Genomic DNA, 14,400 nt, shown 5'->3' with positions numbered 1-14,400 from the left:
GATTGCTACCTGTATAGTTATGATTCCAAAAAGTACTGAATACTGGGTTGCCAGTATGTTCTATCCACAATGCAAACGTAAATATTGCCTGTTGCTGCCCCCCTAGAAAGGGACACGCCCATGCTACAGAATCAAAACATGCTGGAAGACAATCTTAACAGTGGTTTTCCCCACACAGCAGTGAGGTACACAGTTTCAATCACAGTGATAGCCTTCCAACAACAGAAACGTTCAGTTGTCAACACAAAAATATAGCAGTCTTGCAGTGCTGTAGTCCTGTGTTACAACCCCACCAAGGACAGCATCTGCATAGAGTTCATATGTTCTACTCCTGTTTGCGAGGGTTTGCTCCCAGTTATTTTTCTACCCACACTACAAAAACATACATATAGTAAATTTAGATTGTGAGTCCAAATGATGACAGTGTCAGTAATGTCTGTAAAGCGAATGTCAAATTATTTGTGTTATACAAGTGTTAAACCCCTCCAAAAATTGAAAGTGATGCTCAGCCACACTCAGGTGGCACACATATCAGTTTTGTAGATTACTATTGTCAGAAAAATGTAAGGATAGCAACACCGGTAGTTGACTCAAAGACAGTGAGGACTGCCAGTATCGGAGGCCTACTGCTACAGGCAACACACATGAAAGAGACTCAATGGGGAATCTACACATTTACAAAAATTAGTGTCAGATGCTAACAAAGCAGCATCAATTTTACGACAGTAGAAATAGTATAATAGGGACTGACAGGTCTTTCACTAAACCCAACCCAGCCGATGGACACCCAAGCAGGACTGTTCACATTTCCACAAATTAGTACATATCCAGCAGCAGCAACAGCAGGCACATAATCCCCAATAAAGATATCAGAGACTGCAATTATGCAAGAGCAGTGCAGCACACTAAAAACTAAAACATCCAGTAACAGAAGTTGTCAGTTGTCTTTGGATAGGATGTCACATTAGTGATTCACTAGTGCTTTCAGAAATATTAACACCTACCCCACGTACACCTTGAACACCAACCATAATCCCCTTTCCTCCATGACATTGATTTTTCCCAGGCAAGTTGCTCAGATAGTGTGCTAGGAGCACACTAATATGAATTAAAAATAGATTTTTTATTCTGCACAACCACTGCACACAGTTAAATTTTAGCAGCACAAAATTAGGTGAAAAATGGCGTGATTAATCACATTACTCAAAGTGGAAATAATTGTTTCAATGTCGATGTGGCCTGTATGACAAGGAAGATCTGCTCAAAAAAATTTCAAAGTGAGATGTCCCCTACGGTATGATGTTAGTAACAGAAGAATTTTTGGGGGCCTGTCGCTAAGGCATGTATAACATTGACTAGATGCTCCAAACTATTTCAAATTGAGATGTCCCCTAGTGTATAACATGAATAACAGAAGGAATATTTTAGGCCTGTTTGAAATAGTTTGGAGCATCTAGTCAATGTTAAAGTGACATGGCCCCTACTGTATGACGTTAGTGACAGAAGAATTTTGGGGGCCTGTCAATAAGGCCTTTATAACCATGACTAGATGCTCCAAACAATTTCAAAGTGACATGTCCCCTATTGTATGTTAGTAACAGAATAATTTTTGGGGCCTGTTGATAAGGCCTGTATAACATTGACTAGATGCTCCAAATTATTTTATATTGAGACGTCCCCTAGTGTATGAAGTTACTAACAAGGATTTTTTAGGCCTGTCGAAAAGGCCTGTTTGAAATTGTTTGGAGCATCTAGTCAATGTTAAAGTGAGATATCCCCTACTGTATGACGTTAGTAACAGAATAATTTTTGGGGGCCTTTCAATAAGACCTGAATAACAATGAGTAGATGTTCCAAATTGAGATGTCCCCTAGTGTATGACTTTAGTAACAGAATAATTTTGAGGGCCTATTGATAAGGCCTATATAACATTGACCAGATGCTACAAACTACCACAATTTCAAAGTGAGATGTCCCCTACTGTATGATGCTAGTAACAGAAGATTTTTTTGGGACCCGTCGATGAGGCTGTATTCGGTTAGAAACATAAAATACTTTTTTTTAGCGTGGATGAGACCTGTACAATCTAGAAGATTGTCCGTGACATGGGAACGCCCTCTTTCCTACAGTTGCTGCTGGAAAGGTGCAGGTTTGCTAGCAAAATATTGCCAACCTGTCGTTACATGCACTGTTCAGGAAAAGGGCCATGACGACAGCGGGAATGGGAACGTACAACAGGATCAATAACAGGGCGGCTATGGGAAGTATGAGATTCAGGATCGAGCCTACAGCTACTACTCATTTGCCCAACACCAATTACCAGAGAGCGTTTGATGCTCATCAGAAGATAGTTGTAACAAATGCGCATCTCAAGCTAGGTATAAAAGATGCCTGTAAGAAATTGGATGCCAAAGATGCATGTAATCTCGAAGATAGGCTCAAAACAATTTCAGACTCACATCTCAGCTGCTGTATGATGTTTGTAAAAAAATAAAATAAATTAATTTTAAAGTGCAACAACTCTGCACACAGAACAATTTCAAAGCCACTAAATGAAAAGTTTGGATATAGCGGGTTGTAGCACGTTTATCAACAGAAAAAAATATTTTAATGACAACATGGGATACAGCAGGCTGTTTCAAATTTAGCAACAGAAAAATTTATAATTTTTTTTATTGTGCCCTAGCTCTGCAGACAGTTTCATATCACCACAGCACTAAATGACAAAGTGGGATATAGCAGGCTGTTTCACATTTAGCTAATGAAAAAATATTAAATAGAATGCTAAACTCATGCATGGAGCACAAGAAGCAGTGCACAACACACTTGTAGGACATGTGCCCTGCTGGCTTTTTCTGTGGACCTCAGTAATGGCCAAAAAAAAATGCTGAAAGGTAAATTTAACAGCCACACTGGACACTAGCTAGCTACGCTATCTCTCTGATATACAACGCCTAGCTAACTAGCTAAAATTTTACTGCTAACAGTGCCAACATCAGGAGCAGCCTCTCTGCACTGTTACAGTGTCAAAATGGCACTAAAACATGATTTCCACAATTTATATGGAGAGGGACATGTGATTTCAGCAGCCAAAGCTAGCCGCAACGTGCACACATAAAGTTAGGAAAAAATAAATGACTGCTTACAAGAATGCCGCGCCTCTGAGCTCTGCAAACCCCCTCCCCTCATCAAACACGTGCCCCATGCTCATTGTACACCACCATTATCATTGCTAAAGTGCTGAAAATACTTTTGTGGCAACAGACATATTTTCCCCCACTTTTACCGAATGTTACCGATTTTTCCAGATTTTATAAAATTTAGCTGGTGTTTCCGATCACGAATCTGAATGTGCCATATTCATGCCGAATTTATGTCTGGTGATTGTTTTCCAAACAAATTCGTTCATCACTACTACAAACTGTTCTGAGCATAACTGCTACAAAGAGGAGTCTCAAAAAGTGCTTACTAGATTGCAGAGGAGATACAATAGTAAATGGCATTGATAGGCAAGATTTATTGATGCATAAAAATAAACAAAAAGTGGAATAAATCTAAACAATTTCTCATGTTTTCAACACAATATCTTTAATACCAGGAAATTATCACTATCAGCAACAAATATTTACCAATTTTTAATCAGGAAAGAAGACTCTAAAATAATAAAGAACAATTAAATCATATTTGTTGCAAAAAAGTGCATATATTAGGTATGATTTTATCTCACAGTTTTTTCCAGAACAGCACATAATCTCATAAATCGACTTGGCTTTCCATTAAGGGATTCTTTAGATGCAGTGTCACAAATCATTAAGGGATTTGTGGCAGCTCTGGATCTGCTGTAATTTAACCCCTTTACCCCCAAGGGTGGTTTGCATGTTAATGACCTGGCCAATTTTTACAATTCTGACCATTGTCCCTTTATGAGATAATAACTCTGGAATGCTTCCATGGATCCTGGTAATTCTGACATTGTTTTCTCATGACATATTGTACTTCATGATAGTGGTAAAATTTCTTTGATATGACTTGCGTTTATTTGTGAAAAAAAACAAATTTGGCAAAAAATTTGAAAATTTTGCAATTTTCCAACTTACATGTCACACAAAATACTTAATAAGTAACATTTCTCACATGTTTACTTTGCATCAGCACAATTTTGGAACCAAAATTTTTTTTGTTAGGAAGTTATAAGGGTTAAAAGTTAAACAGCAATTTCTCATTTTTACAACACCATTTTTTTGGGGACCACATCACATTGAAGTCACTTTGTGGGGTCTATATGATAGAAAATACCCAAAAGTGACACCATTCTAAAAACTGCATCCCTCAAGGTGCTCAAAACCACATTCAAGAAGTTTATTAACCCTTCAGGTGCTTCACAGTAATTTTTGGAATGTTTTTTAAAAATTAACATTTAACTTTTTTTCACAAAAAAATAATTCCAATTTTTTTATTTTACCAAGGATAACAGGAGAAATTGGACCCCAAAAGTTGTACAATTTGTCCTGAGTACGCTGATACCCCTTATGTGGGGTAAACCACTGTTTGGGTGCATGGCAGAGCTCGGAAGGGATGGAGCGCCGTTTGACTTTTCAATGCAAAATTTGCTGGAATTGAGATCCGATGCTATATCGCATTTGTAGAGCCCCTGATGTGCGTAAACAGTGGAAACCCCCACAAATGACACCATTTTGGAAACTAGACCCACTAAGGAACAAAGTGCTTCACAGAACTTTATAACATAGAGCCGTAAAATAAAAAATCATTTTTTTTTACAAAAATGATGTTTTTGCCCCCAATTTTTTATTTTTACAAGGGTACCAGGAGAAGTTGGACCCCAAAAGTTGGTGTACAATTTGTCCTGAGTTTGTCGATACCCTTTATGTGGGGGTAAATCATTGTTTGGATGCACAGCAGAGCTCAGAAGGGAAGGCGCACCGTTTGACTTTTTCAATGCAGAATTGGTTGGAATTGAGATCGGACGCCATGTCGTGTTTTTATAGCACCCGATGTGCCTAAACAGTGGATACTCCCCAATTCTAACTCCAACTCTAACCCCAACACACCCCTAACCCTAATCCCAGCCCTAACCATAACCCTAATCACAAACCTAACCCTAACACACCCCTAACTCTAATCCCATCCCTAGCCCTAATCCAAACCCTAACCCTAATCCAAAACCTAACCCTAACTTTAGCCCCAACCCTAACCCTATCTTTACCCCCAACTCTAAACCTAACTTTAGCCCCAACCCTAACCCTAACTTTAGCCCCAACCCAAACCCTAACTTTAGCCCTAACCCTAATTTTTTTTTAATTTGTATTATTTTTTCCTAACTAAGGGGGTGATAAAGGGGGTTTGATTTACTATTTATAGCGGGTTTTTACGTTTGGCAGCTGCCGCATGCTAAAAATGCTTTTTATTGCAAAAAATTGTTTTTGCATCACCACATTTTGCGAGCTATAATTTTTCTCTGTATTGGCCCACAGAGTCATGTGAGGTCTTGTTTTTTACGGGACGGGCTGACGTTTTTATTGGTATCATTTTTGGGCACATGACATTTTTGGTCGCTATTTATAATGATTTTTGTGAGGCAGAATGAATAAATGCCAGCAATTCATGAATGTCTTTTGGGGGGGCTGTTATGATTAGGTCACCGAGGAGGATAGCCAAGGAATAAGTTAGGCAAGCAGAAAACCAGAAAGGTTAGTAACTAAGCGGATTGCAGACCCATAAAACTAACAGCACAACTAGAATTAGCCGTGGGACGTACCTACGATGCCCTAGACGCCTCGGCACAGCCAAAGAGTTAACTAAGCCTAAAGTGAGAACGGGTGAAAGCTAAACTGCCCCAGAGTAGAACCCCAAAGGGATAGATAGCCCCCAAACATATATTGCCGGTGAGACAAGATGAAGCACAAACACAGGCAGAAAATAGAGTAAGCAAATGATGGGGCCCAAACTGTCTAGATATAACAGAACAGGAAAGATACTGTCTGCAATCACCCAAAAAATCCTAAGAAAAATCCAACACGTCTGATATGCAAAAATACTGAGGCCACATGATGACCTCTCCCCCAATAGATCAGAATTCTGGTGTGAACTGGAAGCAAAACAAAAGATACTGAAATAGCAGGGGACTAGCAATACTGAACAGACTGACATAAGCTGTGGCATATGGAATGGGGTCCAGCACTGTTCCCAGCAGGGAACAATGCTGAACCCACACAGCAAAGCAGAAAGCAGAGAAAGGCAAAAACTGGATAAAATCACAAAAAGATTCCAGCAAACAAATAACTTATCTAAATGATGCAGGACTAAGCAGGGGGCAAGCGGACTTCAAATGCACAGGAAGAAAACCAAATCACCAGCAACAACTGAGGGAAGCTTGCTGAATTAAATCTTCCCAGTCTGTAACAGCTGACCTCCAATCATCCTCTTCAGGTGACTGACTTCTGTCAACCCGATCAGCTCCATTACCCGCATCAACCACCAAAGGGAGCCCAAACTCAGAAGTCAGGTGAAAAGTATTCACAACAGGGGGCGTTTATACCATTCCGCGTGTGGTAAAATTGATAAAACAGTTTTATTCTTCAGGTTAGTACGATTACAGCTATACCTCATTTATATCTTTTTTATGTTTTGGTGCTTTTATACAATAAAAACTATTTTATATAAAAATAATTATTTTTGCATCACTTTATTCTGAGAGCTGTAACTTTTTTATCTTTTCGCTGATGAAGCTGTATTGTGGCTCATTTTTTTGCGGGACAAAATGACGTTTACAGTGGTGTCATTTTTATTTATATTTGTCTTTTTGATCGCGTGTTATTGCACTTTTTGTTTGGCAGTATGATGATAAAGCATTGTTTTTTTTGCCCTGTTTTTTATTTTTTTTTAATGTGTTCACTGAAGGGGTTAACCAGTGGGACAGTTTTATAGGTTGAGTCATTACGGATGTGGCAATACTAAATATTTGTACTTTTATATTTTTTTTCTCTTATTTACATAAATAAATGTATTTATTGGGGAAATATATATATATATCTTTATTTCTTTAGGAATTTTTTAAAAATATTTTTACACAGTATATTTATTTTACTTTTTTACATTGTCCCAGGGTTGGACATTACTATACAAAGTCAGATCGCTGATCTGACACTTTGCACAGCATTGTGTCAGATCAGTGATCTTACAGGTAATGTAGGATGCTCGCCGGTGCCTGCTCTCAGCAGGCACTGACAAGCCACCTCCCTGCAGGACCCGGAAGGACCCTGCGGCCATCTTGGATCCAGGGGCCTGCAGGGAGGAGGCCCTCGGAACAACACAATCATATTGCGTTGTTCTGAGGGTCTCAGGGAAGCACGCAGGGAGCCCCCTCCCTGCGCGATGCTTCCCTATCCCACTGGAACTCTGCCATGAGTGGTCCGTGACTGCTCTTGGCACTTAGTGCTGGGTGTCAGCTGTGTGAATCAGCTGACACCAGGCCGCGATTGGCCGCACACCCCCCGGTGTGGAGCTCTCCTGTGATTGTGGTATTGTTGCTGTTGGAGTCCTGTTTACCTGGTGCCATTTTCTCTGCTGATGTGGAGCATAGCAGCAGATTCTGAGTTGAGTTGTATCCTTTCTGTCAGTATCTTGTTTGTCTCTTCCCCTGTGTGTTATCATCTGCAGTGGGAATGCTAGTGCCCTTGTCGGCCTGTGCACTAGCCAGAGTTAGAAGAGTAAACAGTCAGAGAGTAGGCATGTGATGACAACGGGGGGAAGGACCCACATATGGTGTTAGGGGGAGCTTAAGGACAGACACAGGTTGGTGTCACGAGGTGTCCCATCCCTTTTTCCCTACTGTTAGGGCCTTCCTCTCCCTTTATCATCCCATTGTACCTATATGTTGTGCCATCTGCCTGAACTATCTGTGTGCAGACTTGACATGCGAACACACACAGTGTATATCCTTTAAATCTGCATTTAACTGTCAAAGATGTTTGTCTTTTACAACAGGACAACAAGTACCGATATGTAGCTTCATCAAATGCAATACAACAGGGGTTGTTTACTTGATAGGCTGCATAACATGCAAAAACTAATATGTAGGGTTCACTACTAGAGTTGAGCGACTTTGGTCGGATCGGGTTTCATGAAACAAAATTTGAGTTGGATGAAACTGGTCCGACTAGGGCAAAAAAAAAGTTGGAGTTTCGTCCGAAACCCGACCCCAATGCAAGTCAAGGGAAAATAAAAGTCGGCATTGAGCGGATGACATTCATCCACTCAATGCCGACTTTTATTCCCCATAGACTTGCATTGGGGTCGGGTTTCGGACGAAACTCCAACTTTTTTTTGCCCTAGTCGGACCAGTTTCATCCAACTCAAATTTTGTTTCATGAAACCCGATCCGACCAAAGTCGCTCAACTCTATTCACTACTCGTCCTTTAAAAAAATGCATCAGACGTTATTTTTCTGATGCTTCTAATCCGGCAACAATTAATATGTCTGCAGTCTCTAGATATTTTTCATTGATACATAGTGGGAATACGACATCGTTCAGATTTGCATGTATTGAAAAAGTTTTCAAACCTATCAGATGAGGGGATTTAAAGAGAAAAATACAAAACAGAGAATCATACTAGATCTATAAACTCCTAATTAAAATACTACTTGGTATCAAAGGTAGACAAAATTTAATCATCCATTACTAATAGTTTGTTTCATATTGTTTTTATTGTATTTTTAGTCTTTTATTGCATCCAGGTAGAATAGACTTAAATATTCTTTAGCACATAGGTGCTAATTAATTAACAAAATGAACAAATGTTTATTAGCCTACCTAGGTGATTGTTCACAGACCATGACTAAAGGGGGCTTTACACATAGCGATATCGCTAGCAATATCACTAAAGCATCACCGATTTTGTGACGCAGCAGCGATATTGCTAGCGATATCGCTACATGTGATACTTACCTCCGACCGGCTCCCCCGCTGGCAATCGCTGATCGCGCGAGAACGTTCTGGGCAATTTCTCGTCGGCAGCTTCCTGCTGGCGCCGACGAGCGACGTGTGGACGCGGGCGGAGGACGTCATCATCGCCGCGTCTGACAGGTAAGTAACGACCACCGACCGCTGCTGCATCGCTGGTGAGATCTGGCTGTTTGGCTGCTCACTAGTGACCATTTAGCGATGCACCAATGATCCTTACCAGGTGGTATCGTGGTCGGGATCGCTAGTGCATCGCTAAATGTAACGGGACCCTAAGGTAGGCTAGCCGAAGCGCTTTGTATTTTTTGTAGTGCTGCATTGAGTCATTCTGACATGTTGGACTTTAACCCCTTCATGACCCAGCCTATTTTGACCTTAATGACCTGGCCATTTTTGGCAATATTGACCAGTGTCCCTTTATGAGGTAATAACTCAGGAACGCTTCAACGGATCCTAGCGATTCTGAGATTGTTTTTTCGTGACATATTTGGCTTCATGTTAGTGGTAAAGTTAGGTCAATAATGTTTTCATTTATTTGTGAAAAAAATGGAAATTTGGCGAAAATTTTGAAAATTTCGCAATTTTCACATTTTTAATTTTTATTCCGTTAAACCAGAGAGTTATGTGACACAAAATAGTTAATAAGTAACATTTCCCACATGTCTACTTTACATCAGCACAATTTTGGAAACAAAATTTTTTTTTGTTGGGAAGTTATAAGGGTTAAAAGTTGACCAGCGATTTCTCATTTTTACAACAAAATTTACAAAACCATTTTTTTTAGGGACCACCTCACATTTGAAGTCACTTTGAGGGGTCTATATGGCAGAAAATACCCCAAAGTGACACCATTCTAAAAACTGCACCCCTCAAGCTACTCAAAACTATATTCAAGAAGATTATTAACCCTTCAGGTGCTTCACAGTACTAAAGCAATGTGGAAGGAAAAAATGAACATTTTAATTTTTCCAATAAAAAATTTTTTTTAACATCAATTTTTTCATTTTCACACGGGCAACAGGATAAAATGGATCCTAAAATTTGTTGGGCAATTTCTCCTGAGTACACCGATACCTCATATGTGGTCATAAACCACTGTTTGGGCGCACGGCAGGGCTCAGAAGGGAAGGAGCATCATTTGACTTTTTGAATGGAAAATATGCTGGAATATTTAGCGGTTGCCATGTCGTGTTTGGAGAGTCCCTGTGCGCCTAAACATTGGACCTCCCCCACAAGTGACCCCATTTTGGAAACTAGACTCTCCAAGGAACTTATTTAGATGCATAGTGAGCACTTTGAACCGCCAGGTGCTTCACAAATTGATCCATAAAAAAAAAAAGGACTTTTTTTTCACAAAAATTTTCTTTTAGCCTCAGTTTTTTCATTTTCACATGGGCAGTGGGATAAAATGGATCCTAAAATTTGTTGGGCAATTTCTCCTGAGTGCACAGATACCTCATATGTGGTCATAAACCACTGTTTGGGCACACGGCAGGGTCCCGAAGGGAAGGAGCACCATTTGACTTTTTGAATGGAAAATTAGCTCCAATCGTTAGTGGACACCATGTCGTGTTTGGAGAGCCCCTGTGTGCCTAAACATTAGAGCTCCCCCACAAGTGACCCCATTTTGGAAACTAGACCACCCAAGGAACTTTTCTAGATGTGTGGTGAGGACTTTGAACCCACAAGTGCTTCACAGAAGTTTATGACGCAGATAAGTGAAAATAAAAAAATAATTTTTTTTCCTCAAAAATGATTTTTTAGCCCGCTATTTTTTATTTTCACAAGGCTAACAGGAGAAATTGGACCACAAAAGTTGTTGTGTAATTTGTCCTGAGTACACCGATACCCCATATGTCAGGGGAAACCACTGTTTGGGCGCATGGGAGAGCTCAGAAGGGAAGGAGCGCAATTTTGGAATGCAGACTGATGGGATGTTCTGCGGGCATCATGTTGCGTTTGCAGAGCCCCTGATGTGCCTAAACAGTAGAAACCCCCCACAAGTGACCCCATTTTGGAAACTAGACCCCCCAAGGAGCTTATCTAGATGTGTAGTGAGCACTTTGAACCCCCAAGTGCTTCACAGAAGTTTATAAACGCAGAGCCATGAAAATAAAAAAATCATTTTTTTTCCTCAAAAATGATTTTTTAGCCCGCTATTTTTTATTTTCACAAGGGTAACAGGATAAATTGGACCCCTAAAGTTGCTGTTCAGTTTGTCCTGAGTACGGTGGCACCCCATATGTGGGAGGGAACCACTGTTTGGGCACACGGCAGGGCTCAGAAGGGAAGGAGCGCCATTTGACTTTTTGAATGGAAAATTAGCTCCAATCGTTAGCGGACACCATGTCGTGTTTGGAGAGGCCCTGTCTGCCTACACTTTGGAGCTCCCCCACATATCACCCCATTTTGGAAACTAGACCCCCTAAGGAAGTTATCTAGATGCATAGTGAGCACTTTGAACCCCCAGGTGCATTACAGAAGTGTATAACGCAGAGCTGTGAAAATAAAAATTTTTTTTTTCCTCAAAAAATGATTTTTTTAGCCCGCTATTTTTTATTTTCACAATAGTAACAGGAGAAATTGGACCCCAAAAGTTGTTGTCCAGTTTGTCCTGAGTACGCTGGTACCCAATATGTGGGGAGGGACCACTGTTTGGGCACACGTCGGGGCTCAGAAGGGAAGTAGTGATGTTTTGAAATACCGACTTGATGGAATGGTCTGCAGGCATCATGTTACGTTTGCAGAACCCCTGATGTGCCTAAACAGTGGAAACCCCCCACAAGTGATCCCATTTTGGAAACTAGACCCCCAAGGAACTTATCTAGATGTGTGGTGAGCACTTTGAACCCCCAAGTGCTTCACAGAAGTTTATAACGCAGAACCGTGAAAATAAGAAATCTATTTTTTTCCTCACAAAATGATTTTTTAGCCCGCAATTTTTTATTTTCACAAGGCTAACAGGAGAAATTGGACCACAAAAGTTGTTGTGTAATTTGTCCTGAGTACACCGATACCCCATATGTCAGGGGAAACCACTGTTTGGGCGCATGGGAGAGCTCAGAAGGGAAGGAGCGCAATTTTGGAATGCAGACTGATGGGATGTTCTGCGGGCATCATGTTGCGTTTGCAGAGCCCCTGATGTGCCTAAACAGTAGAAACCCCCCACAAGTGACCCCATTTTGGAAACTAGACCCCCCAAGGAGCTTATCTAGATGTGTAGTGAGCACTTTGAACCCCCAAGTGCTTCACAGAAGTTTATAAACGCAGAGCCATGAAAATAAAAAATCATTTTTTTTCCTCAAAAATGATTTTTTAGCCCGCTATTTTTTATTTTCACAAGGGTAACAGGATAAATTGGACCCCTAAAGTTGCTGTTCAGTTTGTCCTGAGTACGGTGGCACCCCATATGTGGGAGGGAACCACTGTTTGGGCACACGGCAGGGCTCAGAAGGGAAGGAGCGCCATTTGACTTTTTGAATGGAAAATTAGCTCCAATCGTTAGCGGACACCATGTCGTGTTTGGAGAGGCCCTGTCTGCCTACACTTTGGAGCTCCCCCACATATCACCCCATTTTGGAAACTAGACCCCCTAAGGAAGTTATCTAGATGCATAGTGAGCACTTTGAACCCCCAGGTGCATTACAGAAGTGTATAACGCAGAGCTGTGAAAATAAAAATTTTTTTTTTCCTCAAAAAATGATTTTTTTAGCCCGCTATTTTTTATTTTCACAATAGTAACAGGAGAAATTGGACCCCAAAAGTTGTTGTCCAGTTTGTCCTGAGTACGCTGGTACCCAATATGTGGGGAGGGACCACTGTTTGGGCACACATCGGGGCTCAGAAGGGAAGTAGTGATGTTTTGAAATACCGACTTGATGGAATGGTCTGCAGGCGTCATGTTACGTTTGCAGAACCCCTGATGTGCCTAAACAGTGGAAACCCCCCACAAGTGATCCCATTTTGGAAACTAGACCCCCAAGGAACTTATCTAGATGTGTGGTGAGCACTTTGAACCCCCAAGTGCTTCACAGAAGTTTATAACGCAGAACCGTGAAAATAAGAAATCTATTTTTTTCCTCACAAAATGATTTTTTAGCCCGCAATTTTTTATTTTCACAAGGTTAACAGGATAAATTCGACCCCAAAAGTTGTTGTACAGTTTGTCCTGAGTACGCTGGTACCCAATATGTGGGGGGGACCACTGTTTGGGCACACATCGGGGCTCGGAAGGGAAGTAGTGACGTTTTGAAATACCGACTTGATGGAATGGTCTGCGGGCATCATGTTACGTTTGCAGAGCCCCTGATGTGCCTAAACAGTGGAAACCCCCCACAAATGACCCCATTTTGGAAACTAGACCACCCAAGGAACTTATCTAGATATGTGGTGAGCATTTTGAACCCCCAAGTGCTTCACAGAAGTTTATAACGCAGAACCGTGAAAATAAAAAAATCTTTTTTTTCCTCAAAAAATGATTTTTTAGCCCGCAATTTTTTATTTTCACAAGGTTAACAGGATAAATTCGACCCCAAAAGTTGTTGTACAGTTTGTCCTGAGTACGCTGGTACCCCATATGTGGGGGGGACCACTGTTTGGCACACATCGGGGCTCGGAAGGGAAGTAGTGACGTTTTGAAATACCGACTTGATGGAATGATCTGCGGGCGTCATGTTACGTTTGCAGAGCCCCTGATTTGCCTAAACAGTGGAAACCCCCCACAAGTGACCCCATTTTGGAAACTAGACCCCCCAAGGAACTTATCTAGATGTTTGATGAGCACTTTGAACCCCCAAGTGCTTCACCGAAGTTTATAACTCAGAGCCGTGAAAAAAAAATCATTTTTTTTCACGAAAATCATTTTTTTAGCACCCAATTTTTTATTTTCCCAAGGGTAACAGGAGAAATTAGACTCCCAAAGTTGTTGTGCAATTTTTCCTGAGTACGCTGATACCCCATATGTGGGGGTAAACCACTGTTTGGGCACACGTCGGGGCTCGGAATGGAGAGAGTGCTGTTTGACATTTTGAACGCAAAATTGGCTGGTATAAATCGTGGCACCATGTCGCGCTCGGAGACCCCGTGATGTGCCTAAACAGTGGAAACCCCTCAATTCTAACTCCAACCCTAACCCCAACACACCCCTAACCCTAATCCCACCCTAATAATAACCCTAACCACAGCCCTAACGCCAACACACCCCTAACCCTAATCCCAACTCTAACCCTAACTACAAGCCTAACCCTAATCCCAACCCACCCCTAACCCTAATTCCAGCCCTAACCCTAATTCCAGCCCTAACCCTAATTCCAGCCCTAACCCTAATTTTAACCCTAATTTTAACCCTAACCCTAATTTTAACCCTAATTCCAACCCTAACCCTAATTCTAGCCCTAACCCTATTTCTAACCCTAACCCT

This window comes from Dendrobates tinctorius, unplaced genomic scaffold (assembly GCF_039654945.1).
Source record: "Dendrobates tinctorius isolate UK_male_01 unplaced genomic scaffold, ASM3965494v1 ptg000129l, whole genome shotgun sequence".
Lineage (NCBI taxonomy): Eukaryota > Metazoa > Chordata > Amphibia > Anura > Dendrobatidae > Dendrobates > Dendrobates tinctorius.
The sequence above is the reverse complement of the archived record's forward strand: the minus strand, read 5'-3'. Positions refer to the sequence as shown.